Source organism: Hoplias malabaricus, chromosome Y (assembly GCF_029633855.1).
Source record: "Hoplias malabaricus isolate fHopMal1 chromosome Y, fHopMal1.hap1, whole genome shotgun sequence".
Lineage (NCBI taxonomy): Eukaryota > Metazoa > Chordata > Actinopteri > Characiformes > Erythrinidae > Hoplias > Hoplias malabaricus.
This window is the reverse complement of record NC_089820.1, coordinates 51,632,541-51,640,776: the sequence shown is the minus strand read 5'-3', so window position 1 is coordinate 51,640,776 and position 8,236 is coordinate 51,632,541. Positions and strand designations below refer to the sequence as shown.

Here is an 8,236-nt window from a genome sequence, read left to right as displayed (position 1 = left end):
TTCCCCCACCTACACAGCTCAGATCTTTTGGGAAGTGATATTTCTCTGAATATATGTGATTCCTCTGCTGTATACTATACATTTTGGAGTGTACTTTCAAGAATAAAAGGATCTCTTTCTTCATTATTCAATAAAACATTCCATGGATCATTAATGTGCTGTAGAACAATGAGTTTGTGGCTAAATCCTTGTGCATTTAGACAAATTTACTCTTCATGCCACACCAAACACATAATTACAGTTTATTGATAATTAGAGCATAATGCATAGTGACTGACATACATTACTGTCTGCATGTTTTTAAATTGTTACTTCTGAGGCACGTTTGCTAAACTTAGCATTAGCCATTAGCATTAAACTCAATTTCAAAACTAAATAACCGTGAACTAAACTCTTGATCATATATATATATATATATATATATATATATATATATTTGTTTATTTATTTTTTGTCATGCTATCCCTCCTAACATGAATAACAGACTAGCTAGCTAATGTTTTTAGCTTCTGTTAAGCTGTAAAAATCCTCTTGTTGGGGTTTATTATTTGTGTAATATTAATAGGATTGATTGTTAATTTAATCATTGTCTGAAATAAAATCTGTTTTATGAAGTGTAATTTTTGTTACAATACTGCCCTTACACAGCTACCTATGTAGGGGATAGGGCACTAGTTAATGAGACACACACTGCCTCCAAAGAGCCTACAATCTCAGCTACATTTGAACAGCACAAACTGCCTTTGAGCAGAGGTTCACCACTGAACTCTGATGATTTCACTACCTAGGACACAGAGGCTGTTTTACAAGAGCATATGCAGTACTTAAGGGAAACGAGCCAGTGAAGACGAATAAATATTTGAAGATCTTTGCCTGAAAGGTATCCACATAGATTTTAATGGACTATAACGGCCTGATTTACAGACGTTTTACTCTAAAACAATGCTGCCATCTAGTGGGTCTATATAAAAAAAAACACTATCCAATTGGTTGTTTTCTCAACCCTGCAATAGCTTCTTATTTGATGACTAGTAGGAGTCTTACCACTTTCTGTCTCTTATAAAGTTATAAGCCAAAGCCCAGTAGGCTTAGCTACAGATATAATGGATTCTATAGTTCATAACAAGTGTTAATGTGAGTAAAGAAGTGGTTCATGTTTCTAATGGAGGCAGCGGGGATAATGTATTTTTCACTCCGCGAATGGATCCTTTGTGTTCCTGTAGTTCCAGCTTGTTTAGTATGTTTTGTTAAAAATGTTCCGATCTGTGAATTCTGCAGTCTGATTGGCTGACTGAATAGCCGCGTGTTTGAACCCTGCACTATAATAGGTGAGTTTAAACCTATTATCTTATTGTTAAGTCCTGAGGCTGAACGAGTCCTGTCTCTGATTGGCTATTTGAATCCTGTTGCGACTGCGTGAAAGTGTCGTGCATTCCTATTGGCTGTGTTCTGTTCTGTTCTGATTATCTGGTTAGTCTGATTATTTGAATCCCGCAATCTGTCTTTATTTTATTTTTTAACTCTGAATCTTGAGCCTATACATCGTTTAGAGTGGGCTTTACATATCCATAGGATGTCAGTGATGTTATTTTGAACAATACTTCTTTGGCAAGGCTTCTGATCTGATTGGTTCCTTGAATCTTGATTTGACAGAGTAACCAGGCGAATTGACTGATTGAACGAATCCTGCACTCTGATTGGCCTATTTATCTCGCATTCTGATTGGCTACTGAAATGCAGCCATTTGGTAGATTGACTGAATCTTGAACCCTGACTAACAAGTTAAAACCAGTGAACAAACTGGTTAGTTGAATCCTGCGCTCTGGCTATTTGAATGCTGCAATATTATATTATGGTTTTCTTCATTCTGAATCTCATACCAACAGCGTCTGTTGTTGGGTGTGAGCTTTACATAAACAAGGGCTATCATGCTATACAACATACCAATATGACCAATATCATCTTTACTATAAAAATAAAAGTTTTACTTTAACAAAGTGAATTATAAGCCTGCCGTTATTTTTATTTATTCATTTTCAGAATTCTTACAAATGGACATACAGTATGTGATGTCCTTTTAAAGTCACTGAATTGAGAAAATCTGAGATTAATTAAGTTTTAGGGGGTGGAGATGAAAGGTAATTAAGGTAGACTTTACTGAAATTTGACATTTTACTGCAAATGCAGCATTAGGGAAGAGAAAGCACCTTAATCTTGTGGGAGGGCTTGGAAATACACTGCACAGTTGTGTATAACACTAAGGATTTATGTTCATTATCTCTGCATTTCTCCATTTCTCAGACCTGAAAGTTCCCCTTAGCTCTGCAGTTATCACACTTCGAATTTCCCTTTTGTGCACAGTAACTGTCACTGCACCCTCCTCGCTCTCACTTGCTTCCAACAAGAACCATTTCTTATAAGAACAATGCTCTTTTTCTTTTTCTTTCTTTCTTTCTTTCTTTCTTTCTTTCCTTTTTTTTAACAATTTCTGCAGCATTTTGCTTATCTGTCATTGTACAGTTTTAGGACTCTTCCAATAGCCCAGTGAGTGGGGCTTATAGTATTAATTTATTCATATTCTGTAACTGGCGGCACGGTGGCGCAGCAGGTAGGTGTCGCAGTCACACAGCTCCAGGGACCTGGAGGTTGTGGGTTCGATTCCCGCTCCGGGTGACTGTCTGTGAGGAGTTGGTGTGTTCTCCCCGTGTCCGCGTGGGTTTCCTCCGGGTGCTCCGGTTTCCTCCCACAGTCCAAAAACACACGTTGCAGGTGGATTGGCGACTCCAAAGTGTCCGTAGGTGTGAGTGAATGTGTGTGTGTCTGTGTTGCCCTGTGAAGGACTGGCGTCCCCTCCAGGGTGTATTCCCGCCTTGCGCCCGATGATTCCAGGTAGGCTCTGGACGCACCGCAACCCTACATTGGATAAGCGGTTACAGATAATGGATGGATATTCTGTAACTGATTTATCACGATTGGTGTCGCGAGTCTGGAGCCTAGCAGGAATCCTTCACAGGAACACACCCTGGAGAGGCATCAGTCCATTGCAGGGCATCATAAACCCATCCAGTCCTTTTTTATATTACATTTTAATAACATTTGATAAATCCTTACATTTTTTACAAGCTCCAATGTTGATATAGCTGATGCAGATTTCATTAACTAGATAAAATAACAAGATACAGTTGACTTTATTAGCACCACCACTCTGCGGCCCCCAGGGGGCCTCAGCCTCCAATTTAAGAGTCTCTGCCTTAGCTATTGCTGTGATTGAGTGGAATGGAATAGAGGCTAGAAAACTGGAACTGGGATATAATAGTTTTGCTTTGTACAGTTTGATGCAGGGGTTGCCAGATGTTTAAGGTTTTCATACCAAAAAGTAGCAGAACATTTACAATCTGTGTATAATATTGCTGACCCGTGGTTGGTGCATTTCTTGCAACACAGTGAATAATTTGGGCCTGGTTTGTGATCAAGTCCTTCTTATGCTGAACCTGGGTGCTGGTCCTCAAAGCAGGATTTCTCAGTTTAGCCAGATAACTCAAGCCTCAACTCAATGTGTCCAATAGCAAAAGAGATGAGAGACACTTGTAAAAACTAGTCTGGTTTGGTCAGGACAGAAGAAACAGAACTCTACAGTTGGAGTACAGCACTGAAATAAAACACAGTAATAAAGCACAGCTAGCACTTGTCTGCACTGTTTGCTACTCTTGTTTGAAAGCAGGTGTACTGGCTAATTAATGGTTAGTGGATTCACGTTATGGTAAATGGTTGTAGTGTGGTTCTTTTTATTGTGTACTACTCTCTTCCACTTTTGCAGACAGGCTGAAAGGAAGAAAAAAAAATTAAAAACATCAGCTGTGGGGCAGCCATGGCCTTAAAGTAAGAGAGATGGGCTTGGGACTAGAAGAGTGCTGGTTTGAGCCACAGTACCAACAGGAAGATGGGGGAGAGGCAAGTGAATGAGCTGTATCTTCTCCTCTGTTGTTCACTACCATGGATTAGTTAAATGCAGAGAATCATTTATGCCAAGTGGATTAATAAATTAACACTTCTTCTAATACCAGTTGAAAATGGTACCATGAAGTTTTCTAAGACCTATCCACACTCGCATTGAAGGGACTGGCCCTTTAGGGGGTGTCATGGCGGCAAAACAGGTAGTGTCACTGTCACACAGGCAAAACAGGACCCACTACGAACTGGATAAGTTTTTAGAGAAAATTAATAAATGAGTGGATCCTTAGGTTTGGGACATATGAAACCAAGTGTCTGAATTAGCATGTTTGAGAGCCTTCTGGGGAACGCTGCAATTTTGAAGCCAAACCCCCCCCCCCCCCCCCCCCCCCCCCCGAAACATATAAAAAACGTATAAACTTCTAACGGGCCAACCACACACAGAAAAAGTTAAAACCCTGTTTTGTTTTGGTTTTTTTTTTTGGCTAGAGGAGGGTCTTTAAAATCATGAGTATCATATATGCCTTTTTAATCATGTTAAAAAATGCCCCCCACGTCACATTGGCACAGTTCAGTCGAAGTAAGGGTCTTATGTCCCTCTGTTAGCCCCTCTGTCTGACTGCGCTGCCTACTCCGCTTCACTGAGAACAGGTATGAACGCCATAATCACTGGGCCGTAATTGGCGGGTAATTGATTGGCCTTGCGGTGGGCGGTTACCTTTGGAAGCGTGCGCGGTGACGCAGCGGCGTGACGTGCCGGCCCTACGTCACGCTTGCGCTAGGAACTACAAGATGGCGGAGAGTGCGGAACTGAAGGTAAAGCGTTGCGCTCCGATTAACGTTGAGATTAGGAGCTCAGAGCCCTGGTGGTGTCGGTTTGAGTAGCGGAGATGTTCGCTAACAGCGAGTAGGCTTTAACTCGAGCTCTGTGAGCTTTTTGCGGGCGGCAGGGCTGAAGATTGAAGCCGTCGCGGCTTTTATGGTTGTTGTTGGGCAGCGGTAGCTTTAACATGTTATTGTTGATGTTGAGAGAGATAGGGTGACTATGGAGAGAGAGAGAGTGTGTGAAAAAAGAGAGAGGGAGAAACATACGGGGAGTGAGAGAAAGAGACTGATAAGGGAAACAGAAGGAAACAGAGAGAGCCTGAGTGGGAGACGGGGAGGCAGGCAGGCAGACAGACAGGGAGACCGGGAGTAGATTTAATAAATTACAGCCTATCTTTTCTTATTAAAGTGCTAGACAGGTACTGTACTATTATATTGACACCAGGTTCTGAAAGCAAGAAGTTGTTTGTTTGCGCGTGTGTGTGTGTGTTTGAGAGAGAGAGACAGACAGCGGAGAGCGCTACAGCCAGTGAGCGAGGTGGGTGAGCGCGATGTCCACAGCTGTCTCTCCTCAGGGGTACAGCCAAGTTTCTGGCTCTCTCAGAGTTATGTTCAAAGGCCATGTGGAGGACTGTTCAGATACACGTTTGTTTTATAGGCCACTACCAGAGCACTCTTTGGTGTGTTCTGTTTTGTAATTAATGTGAATGTGATACAGAATCAGCTAGCGCAGCTAAGCTAATAACAGCACTACTTGCCAGAAGGCTCTATTTCGCGTTCTCTCTCACCCTCTATCTTCAACCGCGCTATTTCTTTCTTTCTCTCTCTCTCTCTCTCCCATCGCACTCTCCTCCTCCTCCTCCTCACCCTCTCTCCTCACTCTCACCCACCATCACTCATCTCTCTCTACCTCCCACACTCACCCCATTCTCTCACTCTCATAACACCATTATTATGATCTGAATGTCTTGTGACATTGTGAGAAGTATTTGTGTTTATGATCTGAAAATGTGGAAGTGAATTTTAATTGTGAATAATTATAATTAATTCTTCTGTTTATTTAATACCTTCAGTACTGGACAGTTACATTTGGAGAAAATATGGATGTGGGACTCAAGTCCCTAATATTATTGTACACAGGAGGAGCTGAATATTTAGGGTGCATTTTTCCCCAGTTAATTGCATTTATAAAGCCTATAGATATGAATGCAAATTTTCTCTGCAGTGCAAATAAATGTAGATTATGTCCAAAAGATTAATCTTTTTAATATCGTTATCACAATTTTGTCGAATGTGGTTTTTAAGTTGCAAGAGGCTTTTACAATCTTACTTTTGTTTTAGTTTTCTTTATCAAGATCTTAGCACTTTGTAAATAGAGTCATAAACTAATTTATAACTGAGTTGGAGCAATCAGACGCAGCCTCACACTGTGCTGTGTATGTGAATTGTCTAAATGAGAGCCTGGCCCTCTACGTGCTGCGTTGTGTCCAGCTGGTATAGATGGGTGCTTGTGAACTTGTGGTTTCTGTTCTAAATGTCACTAAACTGTTTTGAAATGGGAAATGCCAATTTGCTTAAACAGGTGATAATCAGCAGCTAATGCATTCAATTCGCCCCGTTTGTTACCTACTAATTTAAACAACATGTTTTAACACAGAACAGGTGATGGAGAAAGCCCCTGTTCATTAGAAGCTAAGCAGGATATTGAAACTTTATACCGTCTAAGTTTGCAGCTTGGAGGAGGAAGCTCTCCTACACTGTTTCAAATGTTATATATTAACAGTTGGTGTAGGTGTGTGTTTATGTATGTGCACGCATGCTCCCACATGTGTGTATGCTGTGCTCAGAGGCCTGGACTGCGTCTGGCTTCTAGGTTCTTCATTTCTTATTTGTTTGAAGTAGCCTTCTGTTTAGTTGGTGTAGTCCACGGGCTCTGTTTTGTAATGTTCACTGTCCTTCACTTTGACCTACTGTTTGTCCTTGATTCTCATTTAGGCTTGTGTCTATAACCAGCTGAGCCATATGGGGAGAGCAGAGAGAGGACAGTTTAGCCCATGCTTTTATCAGCTTCCGTACATAGTTTCTGAATCCATTTCTAGATCCGTTTCAAACTGAAAGGTGGGTGACCTTGCATGACAATAAAATAAGAAAGTTCACATCTTTTTGAGATCTTGTTTCTCCTGGCATGGTTTAGACAATGTACGTTTTTAAAATGTTAGCCTTTTAGCCACTTGAGTAAGTACAAAAGCAAGACATTAAAGTATGTATGTGCTTTAAAGGGAATTGGTGGCAAATTGTTTAGCCCAAGGCTAATTGGCAGATTTGAAATCCCTGATATTTCCAATTCATTGTCACCTTGCAGATGATGCGTTAAAAGACTTTGTCTGCTCATCACAGAACACAACCTGACCTCCCCCTCCCCACCTCAACCACCATCTCTCTCTTTGTTTCTCTCTCTCTCTGTCTGTTAAGTTAGTATGTGTTTTTTACTGTATGAGCAATCGACAGAAACCAGAGCATCTGGAGGAAACCCACACAGATATGGGGAGAACACCTCAAACCATGCACAGAAAGTGTCTGGAGGTGGGGAACCCTAGCGACACTACCTGTTGGGCTACCAGAGACTTTGATTAGTTATTTAAATGTTAAATAAATCAGAAACAAATTTGCCTACCTGGAAAAATACCTCTGATTTCCAATGTATTCAACATAAAAATGTTGAATGTATAAAATTTGGAAGCTGTGAATAGGAGGGTTGCTGTCTCTAGAGGCCTGTGCTCTCTAGACAAATGTGTAATGTGTTAACGATATAGTTGTGTAGGTGGACTCCTGACTGATCATGCATGGACACCAGAAACCCTCAGAGAGTGAAGAAGGTGTAAGGGAATAAGTAAAACTACATAAGCTTCAGTAAGACAGTCTGGCATGTCTGCATGTAGTCATTTAGTTCAGATCTTCCCGGAACTTGACTTTGGGCTTGAGTTATTTGGATAATGGAAGAAGATCTGCATAGTGGAATGCCCCCACACCCCAATCCATCATAGGGATCATTTTTTGCCTCTTCCAGTCTTCTCTGCTTGAGGTTGATATTTGTGAAGTGGATGTCCTCAGCCTCAGCTTTAGTAGCTCAAGCAGTGTGCAGTCTGTGTCAGTGGTAGAAGAGGAGGAGTGGAGTGGAAAGATTTGGAGATTAACATTGGGCTAAATTTAATAAAAAAGCAACCGTCTTAGAGCTTTCAATTTGGGCCAGGGCTGAGGTGTGAAACGTTGCGTCCTGATTGTGTTGTTGCTGTTGCATGAAAGCTGTACATTGGTTCCACTGTCAGAAAAATTGTCGCTGTGGCGGTAACCCCAAGGGTATATATTCAGTACCATTAATGAGGGAATTTTGTCATCTCCAGGACTTATGTTCTTTCATTTTACACAGTTCTGGAGAAGAGAATGTAATGTATCTTTAGGG

The 8,236-nt window shown here is 41.2% G+C and overlaps 1 protein-coding gene across 1 annotated transcript in view; it reads left to right on the top strand.

The window, feature by feature from the left end:
• Positions 1-4,748: 4,748 nt before the first annotated feature.
• The window catches only part of LOC136678701 (E3 SUMO-protein ligase PIAS1-like), a 55,637-nt gene continuing 52,149 nt past the window's right edge, over positions 4,749-8,236 (top strand). Inside the window, exon 1 of the mRNA XM_066656802.1 lies at positions 4,749-4,767. The gene's annotated coding sequence lies outside the window, so the exon portion shown is untranslated. The remainder of the gene's footprint in view (positions 4,768-8,236) is intronic.